At 44.4% G+C, this 17,356-nt stretch overlaps 1 protein-coding gene across 1 annotated transcript in view; it reads left to right on the forward strand.

The window, feature by feature from the left end:
• The first annotated feature begins 13,966 nt into the window (after positions 1–13,966).
• MOB3B (MOB kinase activator 3B) overlaps positions 13,967–17,356 on the forward strand; it is a 188,598-nt gene continuing 185,208 nt past the window's right edge. Inside the window, exon 1 of the mRNA XM_072728131.1 lies at positions 13,967–14,185. The gene's annotated coding sequence lies outside the window, so the exon portion shown is untranslated. The remainder of the gene's footprint in view (positions 14,186–17,356) is intronic.

Raw genomic sequence — 17,356 nt, forward strand, 5'->3', positions numbered from 1 at the left:
CAATCAAAATCCAATAAGCTAAAAAAAAAGTGGAATTCAACCTGCCTTGGATGTCTCGCCACTACAAAGCATTCTTCACACTGATAACAATATGATCCTTGTTCAATCTCATGATCACTTCTGTTTAACAACCCCACATCATTTACAAAATTAAACTCAAAATCTTTGCAATTTCTGTTAAACTTTAACCTCATTTATCACTTGCTAGTGCAGTCTTCTGTTGGATCTATTACATTATTCCTTTGCTTCTCTGTCTCTATGGCTAGGCTATATGGTTAGGCTACAAGATCAATACCTTTTTCATTTTTGTATCTCAATGCATAGCATGGTATTAGGCACAGGGCATGCTTCCAAAAAAATGTAGTTAAATATAATGAGTATATGAAATATGATTTTCTTTGTCCTCTCCAAAAAGAATCAGTCCCTGCAAATTAAGGAAATTGCTTTCTTTATATAATCAGAAACATTTTTCCCAGAAAATCCTTCATTAAAATGGAGCCTATGCACAATGTAGCTCTAAAATTTCAAAGACCTTAAGGCAGTGATTTTCAATCTTTTCAGAGTAGTAATACCCTATCATTTGCTATTTCTGCATTTGTGCCTCACTATCTCATCTCTTGCTGAAATGTTCTTTTTAAATTAATAGCTTGATAAATGGGTAAGCAGTTTTCATCAGACCAATTAGGACAATACTAAGTATCCATTTGTGGAGTGTGGACATTCTAGAAATCTGATCCCTTATTTAGAAAATCATTCCTGAGCTCAGAGTTGGCTCAAATTGGCACCTTCTGGCATTCGCTTGTGGGTGGGGAATGTGGAATGCTTTGAAAGCTGAATGGATTTGTCAAGTTTTAAAACTCCCTTATGGTTAGAGGAAAACAACATTCATTGTTTAAAAACACCATTGTTTGTTTTTTCTTCTTTTCTGTTCTTTGGAGCCTGAATCTGCAAAAACATTCACACCCAGGGTTTTGCTTCATGTACGTCTCCTAATATGTTTCTAGGAGACAAGAGTGATTTGAAAAACTTTCTACTGTGATTGTTTAGAATGGTTCAAGACAAATTTAAAAAATCTGTTTTAATGCTCATACTGTATTTTATGGAGAAAGACCAGATTTCTGTCATTGTAGGCAGAGAGTAGAGTTGAAGAGTGTGGGTTCTGGAGCTGAGACTACCAAGGCTCAAATCCCTATTTTCCCACTTCTTGGCCATGTGATTCTGGACAAGGTATTTAACCCCTCTGTCCTGCTTCAATATCGTCATCCATTCAATAGGCATGAGAATAGAATAGGTGCAGGGTAATCACTGTATGCTGCCACAATAGATTAGTTTTGTCTGTTGTAGAGTTTCACATGAATGGAATTATATAGGAAGTACTTCCAGGCTGGGACTAGGGAGGTCCTAAAATGCAAACTGGAACAGATATTCACTCCCAGTTGTTTGAAGGAGTGGGTTAATATATGCAGAATGCTTGAAAGGACAACGGGCACAGAGTAAGTGATCAATAAAATTGAGTTGCGGCTGTTGTCATTGTAATCATCATTATTCTCATCATTAAGCAACTGAATGCAGAGTTCCCATATCTGATTATTAAACTACACCTCACAGCCGTGATTCCAGGAGATACCACTTCAGTAGCAAGTTTGTTTTATTAGCACAAACCCAGCACCACCTCATTGCACAGAACAGAGAGCATTGCCTAAGGAGAAAGTCATTCTAGGGCATGAAAGAGTACATGTGAAGTACTATCCAGAAGCCTCACCCCATTTTTTGCACTCTGTCCATTCTTCACCACTGCCACTACCAGGACCTCTCCTTTCTCATTCACATTAACTCCCCAGGTTCCTCCCTTGTGGTCTTTTCACGCAGACCCCACCCTTCGCCTCCCACATCCCCACCCCAATCAATCCATTTCTCCACAGAAGACAGAGTGATCTTTCAAATAGAATCTCTTCCTTGATCTCACTTGCTTTTAAAAAAAAAAAAAAAAAACCCTCAGTGATAACCTTGGACACAATATGAGGCCCACACTCCATGGTGAAGCTCAAGAGCCTTTGGGATCTGACCCAGTGAACCTCTTCACCCTTTGCTCTCACTATTCATCCTCTCTTCATCCCCAGATGAGCTAGGTGTAGTTCCCCAACTGCTCCCACTGCCTGGCATACACACCCCTTCCCCTGGATGAACTTTGACTTGCCAGTCTGGATTCACCTATGGTTGAGACCATGTTTGTGCACTAGCTCATTCCCAATTGCCTGGCACATATTATGTTTATTAAATATTACATTGAATTAATTATCTTCTATTCAAGACTCTTGTAGATTTCTCTACTTGGAGTTCTAACACAGCACTTAACTCATTATGATGCATCATTATCATGGATTTGTTTGTCTCCCTTTAGACTGAGCTTTAACAAGGCTGGTCCTTGTCTTATACATCCTTGCATCCCCAGCTTCCACACACCTACCATGAAATAGGAACTTAGTAAGTTCTAAAAGAATGAACACTATCCACATACCACTAATCTCAGGTTTAGAGTTCACTCAAATTCTGAAGCAAGGGGATGTATGGAACCCCTTGGCGTTCTTGGATGTTATCCCAATGATACTGTTGACATTTTAAGCAAAAGGTTCATGTATGTGCATTTTTCTGGGTAGTGAGTCCATAGCCTGCATCAGATTTTCAAAGAGGTTTTTAATTCCCCTGAAAGGTAAGAATATATGTCCCTAAGCATTGTTTTTAGGGGCGTCTCGGTGACTCAGCCGGTTAAGTGTTGGACTCTTGGTTTCAGCTCCGGTCATGATCTCAGGGTCATGATATGGAGCCTCACTTCGAGCTCCACAGTCATCGTGGAGTTGGCTTGAGATTCCCCCTCTCCCTCTGCCCCTCTCCCTGCTTATGCTCGCTCACTCTCTCTCTCTCTCTTAAATAAGTAAATAAAATCTTTATTTAAAAAAAAAAGAGTTGTTTTTAATAACCAACTGCGAAATAAAAAGTTTGCAAGGTAGTTTGATGAGTCAGTCCATTTGACTCCGATGAGGTAGAGGGTTTATGCCTCTACAAACTGCCTCCAGCAGTCTTCCTGCTGCCGGACTATGTTGGTGTTTCCAGTTGACTGCAGTGGGTGTTCTCCTTGATGAATATCCATTTGTGGTATTGCCTCCCACACACACCTGTAGGAGCAGTTTGAGACTCATTTGCATGGCCTTCTTGGTCCTAGAATCATCAAGCATTTCAGCACCTGGGACCAGCCCCACACAGTATTTTAACCTGGCATTCAGGGTTGAGAGGCTGCCCTGTTCAAAGCTTCTTTGATCCACTTTGATTAGACATTTTCTCAGGCTTCTATCAATAGGTGGCCAGTTTTTTTCTGACCCAGGCCTGCACAATCAAGAGACTAAAGCTTCCCTAAGAAGCTAAGAAAAAAAATCACATTTTAAAAATAACTTGAGCAAATGAATTCATTCTGGCAAAAGGAAACCAGCTCTGTAAAATAAACTTCTTTAGAGTTTCTCAATAGCAGGTCCTGAAAACGTAAACAACCACAGTGTCCCACATGAGTTGGGCCACTCACTGAACAGCAAGTTTCTGGCCCCAAATCTGTCAAAATAAAGAACACCTTATAAAACTAGGAGTCCATGACCATCATGTGAGAATAAGAAGAGGAGACTGTAAGGTGACCCAGGCCAAGGAAAAGAGAAAGTCTTATGACCAGATCCTCAAAATGCTGACTTTCCAAGCCCAAAGCTAAAGTGATGAGGGACAGGGGGCTACAGCTTATGCCTCAGGCCCTGGCTTGGACCCGACCAGGCTCCTGCATTCCCCAAGGAAAACCAGAGTCTACTCACTCTCATGAAATCAGAGGCAGCCCTTGCGAGTTTTACCATGGGTTCTGTTGACAAGATAATGGACCCACTGAAACTGTAATACCATGCTTGGCCAAAGGAGCCCAGACTACTATAATAATTGCCTGCCCAGCCATAGGTTTTTGAGCATTATAATAATAATATGTTATTTCTAATGAGGCAAACCCATACTGTTCCAATGAACTTATATGCTGAGTTTATGTGCACAAGAATAACACTTGTTATAAATAATAAACACAGTGATTCTCATTTTATATTTGTATAGCTCTCCTTTGACACAAAATTTTTTCTCATTGCATGGTAGTAGTCTGGTCCTTTCTATGTGAGGAGTACTGTGCTAGAATCTATATCTTAGAATGGACAGACCTTGGAGGAATTCAGAGAAAAGGCACAGGGATCATTTTTTAAAGACTAGAAAATACAACTTACGGAAAAGCATTAAAAAGAACTTGCTATTATCTAATCACAGAGATGTTGGAAATATTGGAATAAGCTTGAACATCGTATTTCAGGTGTACAAAGGATCATGGTCAAATCAGCAACATTTATTGAGTCATGGCTATGTGCCAGGTGAGCAGTTTCGCATTTAACCCTCAAACCGACCTTGTGAGGTGAAAGTCCCTGCCCGCAGGAGAACCCTGAAGCATCGGTTAAGTGATCATCCAAATGTGATAGACATTTTTCACAAATATTCTGCTTTTCTCTCTCTTTTCTCACTTGGAAATTAAGTTTACTTTCTTTTTCAGTGGAACCCCGGCATGACCACACAACTTTCTTTAGCCAAAGAAATTTGAGCAAGCAACATGGGCTGTTTCCAGACAGAAGCTTGGTGAGCCAGTACAATCTGTGCCTTCTTTCACTCTGCTACAGTGACTATTAACATTCTGGAAAATGTCTGCTCCATAGCCTTGGTCCTTCACTGGGGGATACAGGAGCCCCCTCTCCCACCACCGTCAACTCAAGATGAGCATGTTGCAGGAGCAGGACATTAACCGTTGCAGCTTTAAGCCACTGAACTTGCAGGATTGTTTCTGTAGCCAAACCTGACTGATGGACTAAGTCAGCCGCGGACTGGAACTTGCCTCTATTACCTGCAGCTTACTCTGAGTGAATATGCTGTGCTGCCTTCCAGTGATGGCTAAGTGTATTATTATTCTACCTAGTTTGAGGAGCAGGGAAAAAATGGTCATTACCTCCAGTGACATAAATCGAGATTCCCCAGGGAGCAGTCAAGACATAAATAAGAGAACTGAGGAAGATTAGGGGAACTTCCCTTGAAGATTTACGCACAAGAGGAAAATAGTTAATGTTTTTTTTTTTTTTTTTTTAGTTAATGTTTTTGATACATTTCCTTCCAGGCATGCTTAATGAACACTTTGCATATATTTTCTCAAAGAGTCCTACTTAAGGGAAAATTTTTTAGAGCTCCTGGCTTGGAATTGTGTTCTCTGCTCCAGGGTCTCTCTCTGGTTTAGTCTGGCTTATTTTCCTAGAAGACTCATGACAATAACCTTCTCCTTTATTGGTTAGCACACAAGGTGCTCTTCATTTCCAGCCTACCAGGAACCCAAATATTGTTTCGGAGGCCCCCCAAATCAGAGCCTGAGACAAGAACTTGAGTGCAGTTAGTTTATTTGGGAGGTGAGTCCAGGAAGCAAAAATGAGAGCATAATGACTGGGACAAGAAGGAGGAAAAGCCAATGTAAGGATGACTCGTCAACCTACGACGACGTCAGGTGTGGATCTCGAAGTCCCGTAAAGAATGCCTCCCGTAATTGTCAGTCTCAAGGATAAGAGGCTGGAGCATTTACTCACTGGCTCTCATTCCCTGTTGATTGACCCCAGGGGCTTTAACTAACCTCCCTGAAGCACAGCCACTGTGCTCACTCTGGGGGTGGGCAAGCTCCTGCAGCTTGAAACAGACAGTAAAATTATTCCTGATGTATGCTTTAGCTCTGGGAAACCAGCCACCATAAAGACAACGGAACCAGGGGCACCAGGGATATTTTCCATACCAAACTCCATCGCTAAACATTAATCTCGGTTCTTGCAGAGCTGATAGATGCAAGATGATACCAAGTTGGGACTGACAATACTACAGGCAGCCTGTGTGAGTCCTGGGCAAGTTTCCTAATGTCTAAAATGGGGGCAGTCATACCTATTGTCCAAGGTCATTGCAAGTATTTGTTGAACCAACACGTGAAAATGCCCAACATATTTCCCAGGACATTACAGGTGCTTGATAAATATGAGTTCCATGCCCTCCATCTCCAGTAAATGCTGTTGAGCTGTACAAGCTACTGAGGAAAAGATCTTGACGGTCCTTTCAACTCTTCACTTGTGCTTTCCTCTTGGTCTTTGATGCTGCCTACAATTTTAGCAGCAATGAGCAGCAACTTCAAATGGGAAACTGGTTTAGCATCTGCTGAGATAAACAGAAAAGAACACAGGAAAGCAAAACGGCAAGAAAAAGGAATGAAAGTATAATGGAATTTTATAGAAAAGGAGAATTGTTTTTCTAGGACATTGGGTAGAAATCTTGATGAGTTACCAAGCTGTCAGAAATTCTCTTTGATACGAAGTAACAAAAGGGACGAGAAAGAAAGGAGGGAAGGAAGAGAAGGGATAGAAAGAGGGAAAAAAAGAAAGAATAAATAAAAAGAAGGAAGGAAATTGTCCATTCATCTCTCCAGGGACTCTGCTGAGCCTTAGGCAATATGACTGGGGAAAAATTATAACTGAAACTTTTCTAAAAACCTTTCAGAGAAGTCTTTTTCCTCAGAAAGGCATCATCAGGGCTGTGCAATATCCAAGGCAAATCTTTCATATTACTAGACACGAAATACTATCATATTTGAAACTGGCCAGAGGCCATTTAGAAATTCAATAATTATTCAACCCAAGGGGCTTTCCAAGTGGTGAAGGAGCATCTTAGGAGGAAATTAATATTGAGCAGTGTATCAAATCTAATTGGAATCTTGAGGAAATGGGGTCCTGAGTAGGTAAAACAGCTGGAAGTTAAAGTAGGTCAGGACAAGTGATCCCCTCACTCTTGTGTTTTGCCTTAATTACGATGTGAAAAGAAGAACCTTGTTTATTTTTATGCCAGGAGGGTTAGGCTCCTTGCTCATGAAAAGCCACCTTTGGTCAAACAATAAAACACTTTACTTCTTTCATTTCTTTCCACAAATATTCAAGGAGAGTTGAGAAGGCACAAAAGACTTTTTGTTTTGTTTTGTTTTGTTTTGTTTTGCCAAACATGGTAGCTGGAATTAATGACTGACTTATTGACCATGATAGTGGACACTGATCACAAGGACAGTAAAGCTATGTTTTTCCCTCTTTGAGAGAAAGTCCATAAGAGATCTTCCTTTTTCCTTTTTGGAGGAGAAGGGGATGCAATCAAGTTTGAAGCATCCAAGACACACCATCTTCTTCTCTGTCTTCTTATCCCCTTCCATATGAGTCACCTTGAGAACACAATTTCTCAAGCCCATTGAACACACAGTGGTCTGATTTCCCCATCTTAGAAAGGTGCTGAAGTTTCACTCTTAAATTGATCTGGGGGATCCGGGCTATGCTATCTTGACATGAAACTACCTTAGAATGATATACCTGGCAACTAAATCTCCTTAGATCATTATCTACTGACGTATTTTTGGACAATTCCTAGAGGACAATTCTTCTCCATTATTCAGAGTATTGAGGCAGATCACAGCATACTACACCTGGTTTGTATCAGTCCAGAACAAAACCCCTCTGCTTCTCTACAAAGAAGACTCACTTAGTAAAGATTCAAATGATTTAAAAACAAGCAAAACCCCAAAAAACACAGCTTGGTAAGGAGAGCCATAGAGACCCTGGATCACTATGAAAAATACAAATAGATCCAAAGAGCGGGAGGAAAGATCACAATCTCATTTAAATAAAATTAGTTTAAAAAATAACTTAGGAAAGAACATTCACTCTATTCCTATAGAATGGAACGCAGGCATTTGTCCGTAATGATTCCAAATGGCACCATCTTGTTTTGCTAAACTGTTACAACTTTGAATGGTGTCACAGGTTTTTCCCAGGTCTCAAAGCCTATACCTCTTCATGCCTCAGTTCCATCTCCTCAAGACAGGATAGGATTGAAGTATGCCTTACTGTTGAAGATTGTTAAGACAATTGTGTTAACTCTCTTTGCTTGGTATGAAAAGAAGGACTCTGAGAATGTCTGCTCTTTGTTAGTAAGCTGCCTATAATAATGATGGTTAGCACACAATGCTACTGGGTAATCAGACTACCAAAATTAATAGTAATACCTCTCACAAATCTAATTTGAGTGAGCACTGCTCTCCAGAGCAACGTGATTGTGAGTCAATGTTTGTCAATGACTATGCAAACATGTTTTCTCCACTTTATTGCAATGTGTTATAATGTTACTATGGTGACACTCTTACGATATCCCTTTGCTCTTTCGGTGCCCTCTCAGTGGAAACCGTAATGAGGTGGTTTGGCAACAGGATCTTTCTGGGATTTTTTCTCATATACTTTTGAAGACCAGCATGGCTTTCCCCATACAGGAAATGTATAAAGCATGAAATGAAAATGATAGAAAGTAATTTGCACTGACTTGGGCAAAGAATGTGAATGTTATTAATTCTATATCAAACTACCCAGGAATATTCTCTTTTTGTTCCCAATTCTAGGAGATGACATTCCAAGGGACAGTGAGGCTTCTAGATTGAGTGTGGAATATAACACATGTGGGGGGCTGGGATCTCTTACCCTCATGAGAGAGGGTCTGTGTGAGAGTGATGTGAGAACTATGTGCTGGAAAGAAAGAGAGATGAGGTTTCTGGAGCACATGTCATGTGACAAGCACTGTGCTAGGAATGTTCCATGCATCCCTTGCCTGAATCCATATAACCACCTATATCATTTACCCCCATTTTATAAAAGAGATAATAGACACAGCTATGAAGTAATGAGCTAACAGACACAGTTAACATGAGTCTTTCAGACTCTGAAGCCTATTCTCTTAATTACTGTGCTACTTTGTCTCCCTAAAATGCATCATTTCAGATGATCTTTTCCCTGGAAGAGCTTGAAAGTGAGAATCATAAGTGCCTCCATCCAAATTCCTTAGACTTATTCCATAGCTACCTGTATAGATTTATCTGAAACAGCTTGAAATCTGACAACTTCATCTTGAATAAACACACCCTTGGGGACTTTTCCACTGCTATTTCAGGACACATAGCAGTACTGGTCATGAGACCTAAAATTAATGTCCCAATCTTTTTGGTTGTGTAATCTGGGGCAAGTCAATTCTTCCAGCCTTAGTTACTTCACCTGTGAAATGGAAATCATGAAAATTATACTTGTCCAAAGGTCAGGAATAACCCAGTTGCTTTCATTGTCAATTTTTGCTCACTTTAGAAAGCAAAAAATTGGGTCTAAGATATCTGAGGCTGTGTGCTGGACCTAGAATGACAGATCCATGATTGCCCTTTTATAATGTGGTAAACAGAGCAGCTTCTCAAAACATTTTTATCCAGCAAGAAGTTAATTTTTGTCTTCTACTTATTGCCATTTGGGTTAATACTTCAGATATTGCTTTGGCAGCTACTTCAGGTAAACCTTCTCCATTAATAACTTAACACAAATCATTACATTTCCCTTGATCTCTAGCCTAGCATTTGGGATTCCAGACCTTATCATCTAACTGCACATGTAGTCCCCATACCAACTAGATTCATCTTGGTTTCCAGGACACATCTATCATTTTCCTACCTTCCTCTGACTTCACAAGTTTTCTGTACCTGAAACAACTTTTCTAACTGCGAAACTGTTTATCATCTTGAAGTTAAACTCAAATGCTACATCCTCCCTGAAACTCCTCACAGTCAGCTCCATCTAGAATTAATCTTGTGTCTGTGCTCCACAGAAATGTATTAGCCTCTTCTACACCTTCCCCTCATGGTCTTCTTGTATTGCTAGTTGTATTTCTCTTACTAATTTGTAAGCATCTTGAAGGCAAGATCACAGGCAGCCTATTGCCACCTGATAATGGCAGGGGAGTGTGAGGGTTCCATCTATGGATTTAAGTCACACTACCAAGTCTAAAACCTGCCTACATGATGTACAAGCTGCATGACCTTGGGCAAGTTCCCTCACCTTTCTGGTCTATAATTTCTTCACCTGTATTTACTGCATAGGGATCTTGTGAGAATTAAACGAGATATACTTATCAAGCAACTGGCATATTATAGGTGCTGCTTAGTAGACATTAAGTATTTGCAATACCTCTAATGACTTCTCTTCATTAATTAATTCAACACATATTTGAGTGCCATATTAGTCTATTCAGGCTGGTGTAACAAAATACCATAGACTGGATGGCTTAAATGATAGACATTTATTTCTCATAGTTTTGGGGACTGGGGAGTCCAAGATCATGATGCCGATCATGAATCATGATCGATTCATTGATCATGAATCAATTTGATTCCTGGTGAGAGCCTTGTTGGCTTGCAAATGGCCACCTTCTCACCATGTCCTCACATGGCAGAGAGAGAACAATCTCTCTTTTCTTGTTTCTTCTTATAAAGCCATTAATCTTATCGTGAAGACACTACTCTTATCACTCCATTTAATCCTAATTACCTCTTAATGGCTCAGTGTCCAAATACCATCACATTGAGAGGTAGGGCTTCTACATATGCATTTGGTGGTTGAGGGAGGTGGGATATAATTCAGTCCATAGCAATTATCCATACATTTATTGAGCTAGACCAAGGGTAGAGTAATAAACAAAATAAATAAAAACCCATGTCATGTGGATTTACTTTCTAGTGGAAAGAGTAGATGATGTGGTAGACAGAATAACGGCCCCCCACAATCCCACACCTTTATCTCCATAACCTGTGATCATGTTCCATTACATGGCAAGGAGGAATTGGCGTTGTGGGTGGAATTAAGGTCCCTAATCAGCTGACTTTAACATAGGGAGATAATCCTGGATCATTTGGCTGGGTTTGGTGTAATCCCAAGGGCCTTTATAAGTGGAAGAGGGAAGCAGAAAGGGCAGAGTGAAGAAAATGAAATCTTGGCTGCTGTTGCAGATTTTGAAGATGGAGAAAGGGGATCACAGCCCAAGGTACATGGGCAGCCTCCAGAAACCAGTAAAAACAGGGAAACTGATTCTTTCTCCCCTATAGACTTCAAAAAGTAACACAGCCCTGCTGACACCAATGAGACCTGTGTTGAATGTCTAACCTCTGGAACTATAGATAATAATTTGTATTCTTGTACATCGTTAAGTTTGTGGTGCTTTGTTTCAGCAGCCTTAGAAAACTAACACAGGTTAGTTTTATATATAACAGGTTATACCTCTCTATATATTAGATGGCAATAAATTCTGTGGAGAAAATTGGAGCAGGGAATATGGATGGGGAGTGTTAGAAGGGGAAAGTGATTATAATTTTAAGTAGAGTTGAAAGAGGAGCCCAAAGAGGATTTGGAGTAATAAGCTGACAAAATAAGATGACACTTTTACTGGAATCACATGGACTGCTCTATGTGGGGGACAAGGTGGAAGCAGGAGGGCCAATTAGAAGGTTATTATAGTAATCCTAGCTACAGGTATCTGTGGCTTGGACTGAGATGGTAGAAAGAGATGTCAGTGTTTGGATATCTTTTGAAAGTAAAGCCAATGAGATTTGCTGGTAGATTAGAAGTGGAACAGAAAAGGAGAAAAATAAATAATGATTCCATGGTTTGGCGCTTTAAGCCAATGAAAGGTTGGAGAGGCCATTCACGGAGATGGGGAAGACAGCAGTAGAGCAAATTTGAGGAAGAGGATTGGTGTGGGTGGGATGGACATTTGGTACCTGAATCCTTCCCTTCCCCTAGTCTTTCCCTTCAGATTGTGTTTCCCTACAAACAAAGAACCTTACACATAAGGAATAATAGCCAGTGAGAAAAGGATCGTATTCAATTTGTGATGGAGCCAGTTAGTGTCCTATAAAATACCTAAGGAAAGCTCTGATAAAAAAAAAAAAAAAAATTAAAAAAAAAAAAGCAAAAAGCTGGACTGGAGAATGAGGTATAGCCCAGGACACTACAGATGAAATGTTTATGCCCTCCCAAAATTCATCTGTTGAATCCTATCCCCCAGTGTGATGGTATTGGGAGATGGAGCTTCTGGGAGGTAATCAGTCATGAGGGCAGATGCCTTTGGAATGGGATTAGTGTCTTTATAAAAGAGGTTTGAGAAAGCTCCCTGCCCCTTTTTGCCTTGTGAGGACCCAGTGAAAAGTTGTCTATGAGAAAGCAAGCCCTCACCAAATACTGAATCTGCTGGCTACTTGATCTTGGACTTCTTAGCCTCCAGAACTGTGAGAAATGCCCTTCTGTTTTGGGGAAGCTCCCAACCTTTGTTGTAGTAGCCTGACAAGACAAAGACACAGGACGACCGAAGAGGGCTTAAATCTAAATGCTGGCCCTTCAGAGCACATTGTGAAGGTTGAGCCATCCTTCTCCAGCCCACCAAGTCACAGGCAGAGAAGGTGGGCCAGAGAGTAGGCAAGAGCTGCGGCACCATTCACCACACTGACTCCACTCACTGATGAAAATTATCCAGGAAATACTAATAGCTCCCTCCCAATCACAAGATTTACCATTTCTCCCCAGGGAAGAAGTCACCCAAGGGGCGGAAATGGGATGAAAGTTCTCTTTTCCCACAGGCAAAGCTGAAAAGCAAGGAGAGAGGCAGAGACCGTTCCATTAAGGCCTATTGATTAGAATTGAATGCCCTGTTCGCCTGCTCATCTGTACCCTGGAGCATGAGCCCTATTTCCAAGGGCAGAAGTTGGATCTCAATGTTCTGCTTTAGTTTCTGAGTCAAGAAACCTTATTTTTCCTCTCTTGACAGGACAGAAAAGATCATGTCATAGGAATTGTTAAGCAGACAACAGACTTCCCAATTAGAGACTAGTGAGTGAAAGGGAAGGACAATTAAAGGTAAACTGGGGTAATGAAGAGATACTTCCATCCTGATTGTTCTGGATGATGAAGAGTGTTCTGATTGCCATGAGGCCATAAGGACAAGAGGAGCTTTAAAAGCAGTGACTAGGGTTTGAGGCAGTTTGGAAACGAAATTGCATTACTCGATAATCAACAGAATCATTGATTAATGGCTGTATATTTGTATTTATGCCCCCCCTCATGTTTGCGTTTCATACTCACAATCTCCAAAACCTTTGCATTGCCCAAGTGACACAGAATTAAATGGCATCACTTAATCCAGTGTTGATATCATTTGACCATGACTATTTGTTAAATATCTCTTACAATATGAGAAATGACTTGATAGAAGACGTGTGTGGCTTTAGAGGTTCTCATTTAGTAGGTGTCAAAACCACTTTTATGGAGGAGGCTGTTAATCGCCTATCCTATTTCTACTTAATATATTTCCACACCTCCTGGCACTTGGGTGGCTCAGTTGGTTAAGCATCAGGTCATGATCTCAGGATCCTGGGATCAAGCCCCTACTCCCGGCTGCCGGTTCAGTGGGGGGTCGGCTTCTCCCTCTCCCTCTGCCCTTCCCCCACCCCTCCTTGTGCGCTTTCTCAAATAAATAAATTAACAAATAAAATCATATATATATATTTCAATACCTCTTTCAAGAGTCTAGTTAGAATTGTAAAATGCAATACTTAGCCACTTGGTACTCCTCCATCAACACGTGTTAAGGTGCTATAGAGGAATAAAAAGATGTGGGGGGCATTATTTTCCTTAGGAGGCTCCTATCTAGTGACTCCTGTTGTTAAGAACGCTCTTTCGACGAGTCGGAAAATCTTGGAGAAGGTGATTTCCCCTTCTGATGCGCTACCTCCCTCTCCGCGCTAGTGAGAGGGTCTGCTGTGCCGCGAGGCTGGGAGCCCGCGTACACCGCGCGGTGCCCCCCCGCCCCCGCCCCCCATCCTCTGCGGGAGGCAAGTGGAGCCTCCCCGCGACCTGACTTGCCTCGCCCACGGAGCTGCCATTTCGCGGGCGGCCGCCAGGGGGCTCCCCCCCCCGCCCCGCTCGCGCCCCCGCGCGAGGGCCGCACGCTGGCGCCTGCGGGGGCTACTCGGGAGCGGCGGCGGCCCGAGCTCCAGCCCCGCGCCCGCCCGCCCGCCCGCCCGCCCGCGCGCTCCTGGCCGCCGCGCGCGCCATCTGGATCCGCAAACGTCGCCCGCCCCGGCTCGCCCTCGTCCTCGGGAGCCGGCCGCGGCTGACCCGGCGCAGGAGCCTGCAGGGCCGCCGCTGCCGGTCCGAGCCCCACGGTGAGTGAGAGCCCGCGGGGCCGGCGGGCCGGGAGCGGGCGCACCTGGGGGGCTGCGCTCCGGGGCCGCGCTCGCCGGGGCCGCCCCTGCCCGCGCGCGCCCTTCCCGGGCGGGGGCCGGTCGGCAGCGGGGCCCCGGGGCCTCGAGTGTGCACGCGCCGCGGGGCGCCCCGGAGCCGTCCCGAGCGTCCGTCGGGCTGCGGGCGGCGGGAGACAAACTTTTTGCGAAAGTGCGCGCGGGCGGGAGCGGCGCTGGGCGCTGGGCGCTGGGCGCGGGCTGCGCGGCGAGGAGCGGAGCGGAGGGGAGCGGAGCGGAGGGGGGGAGCGGAGGGGGGGAGCGCAGGGGGGGCCCGGCCCCAGCTGTCAAACAACGTCCCGCGGCTCGTCCTCGCTGCCCGGGGACCCCCTCGGACTTCTGGGGCCTGGCAAGTGAGTCCCGCCCCCCCCGCTCCCCCTTCTCCCACCTTCCTGGCCGCCTCCCACGTCCTCCCCGCAGGGGCTACGGCACCGAGCCCGTGGGGATGGGGCGAGCGGCCTTTTGTTTCCCCGCGGCTCCCCCATTGTTTGCCTTCGCAACATCTGGCGGGACTCGCGGAGAGAAGGGCGCCCCCGCCCCCCCCGCACGGCGCCCCGCGTCAGGGGAGCCCGAGCCCCCGGGGCCGCCGCACCCAGGCCCGCGGCTGGAGGGCGGAGGGGGGCGGGGGGGCGGGGGGGCGAGGGGGGCGGAGGGGGGGGGGGGCGGGCGGCCGCGCACCGCCGGCCCGAGGAGCCGCTGACCGCCGGCGGGAGGGGAGACCCCCGGCCGCCGCCGGGGTGTCGCGGCTCTCCCTGTGGGCTTCACTCCCCGCCCGGGCAGCGGGCGTCAGGGCCCTTGCGGCGGGACGGGAGGCCGAGGCCCCGGGTCTGCGGAGCTCCGCGGGCTGCACGACCGGCGACGATGCAGAAGGCAATAACCCGGGAAGCCTCGAGACTTTGCCCGGAGCCCGCGGGGAGGTGGCTCCCCCCAGCCTGAACGAGGAATGTTGACGTGGGCTGGGGCTCCAAGTTTGAATCCCAGGTCCTCCGTCCGCATTTAGAAGAAGGCAAACCCCGAGGGCCCGGGACGGGCGCGGCTGGGGCGATGCTCAGGATTCCAAGTCCTGGCGAACCAGTGGTTTGGGGCAGCCTCCGAGGTCCCTTGGGGGTGCCCCTGTTGGATCATAGGGAGCCCTGTTTCTGTGCCTTCCTTCACCATTAGATGCTTACACATCGTGCTTCTTGTTTAGGGGGGGTGGATGATTAAAGAGGAGGGCAAAAGCAAAGTAGCCAGCCTGGGGAGGCGGGGTCCCCGTGGGGTGCCTGCAGAGGCCTTTTGCCTGTTGAGGGGAGGCCAAGCCTGTGCACCTGTTAGAACCTATACATGCTCAGCCTTACTGTACCAGTGTTGCCAGCTTTTTCTGATGGAGGCGCAATCATCCCTCAGGCACACTCTTTTCACCCTCTACCTCTTGGTCCCTTCCCCAAGCCTGGGGAGGGAGGAAGCCAGCGTCCATAGAAATGCTTGTGACCTGTGTAACCCACTCGAGCATTTTAAGTGGGAGCTCTTCAGTTCTAGGAGTTTGCCCTTTACCTGACTTAACAGAAATTTGAGTTCCATTCAATAAATAGAAAAACAAAGGAGACTACTAAGTCAGGAAGCTGGACACAGAGCACTTTCTCTGGCAATTTCTGGATTTTATCGGTGGGACGAACAAAAGAAAGAAAAGCAAAATCTTTGAGGCACTGGGAGATACTTTACAAACATTTCATTATGAAAATGATGCCTAAGGAAAGATTCCTTTGAAATTTAGCAGCAGAAGCAGCAGGAAAGAAGCAATGAGGCTGACTTGGGTTGCTCAAGAAATGCCCAAAGGCATCATTAGCAAAGTGAAAGGGCAGTGTTTGTCCCAGTCTACCCCAGTAAGGAAAACAGGATAATTGTAGTGGAAGATGAGCTTGTACAGTTTCTTTAATTTTAGAATTAACCTCCCCTTCCCCGAATCACTGTAGAAAAAGTAGAAAATACAGAGAAGTAAAAATGAAAGCAAAAGAAAGGGAGATATTATAAATAGGGCTCCAATGAATAGTGATTTCCTTGAATAAATTTCTGGAGCTAGTATAGCTAGGTTGAAAGAGTTAATGCACTTTTTAAAGCATATTTAAGATTGTCCTGTAGGAAAGTTGTGCCACTTTACCCGCTTTCTAACAATATACAAGAGGATTTTTCCCCCTGTACCTTGCACCCCACTCATGTTCTGTATTATAATTACTCTTTTTTATTTCTGCTGAAGGATGAGAGGGGGGTATCCTCTTGTCTTCTTTTGTATTTCCTTAACCACAAATAATACTAAACATTTTTCCTGTTGTTGTTAGTATTTATTCTTTTATGATGATATCAGTTTATGCCCTTATGCCCTTAACCTATTTTTTTTTCCAGTGGGACCATTCTCCTTTTTCTGATTAGAGGTGCTCCTGATAAAAGCATACTGTTCTGACTTCTGACCCTGCCCATGTAATTGGACAGTCTTTATTGACTCAAAGTGCCAATTCTCTTCCTTCTAGCATAGTAAACATTTGGCAAGACTGCAACCATAAATTACTAAAATAACTGACATGATCTCGGTAGAGTTATTAGGGAGACTATGCAAAAGCATTGTTAGAAAAATTGTTGGAAAATACCAAGTGTATACTTTCTCCTTAGTAGTTTGCATGCCCCAACATCTTTACAGTTTATGGTGCCTCTTCCTGTCTCTCTCCCCCCCCCCCCCCCCCCGCCTCCACCACCCATTTAGGACAACTCTTGATGAGTTGTTTTTACTAAAAGGATTTTACTAACTCATTTTATTTACATTGCTTCCATTGATAACCAGTATACCATCATCCACAACTTTTAATTTTTGGCTGAAATTTGCCTCAGTTTTATAAGATTTTTTCTATTTCGATTTACCATTTGAGCCCTGTACTTGTTTTTTTTTTTAAATTTTTATTTATTTATGATAGTCACACAGAGATAGATAGAGAGAGAGAGAGAGAGAGGCAGAGACACAGGCAGAGGGAGAAGCAGGCTCCATGCACTGGGAGCCCGACATGGGATTCGATCCCGGGTCTCCAGGATTGCGCCCTGCGTCAAAGGCAGGCGCCAAACCGCTGCGCC

Source organism: Vulpes vulpes, chromosome 12, assembly GCF_048418805.1.
Source record: "Vulpes vulpes isolate BD-2025 chromosome 12, VulVul3, whole genome shotgun sequence".
Taxonomy (NCBI): Eukaryota; Metazoa; Chordata; class Mammalia; order Carnivora; family Canidae; genus Vulpes; species Vulpes vulpes.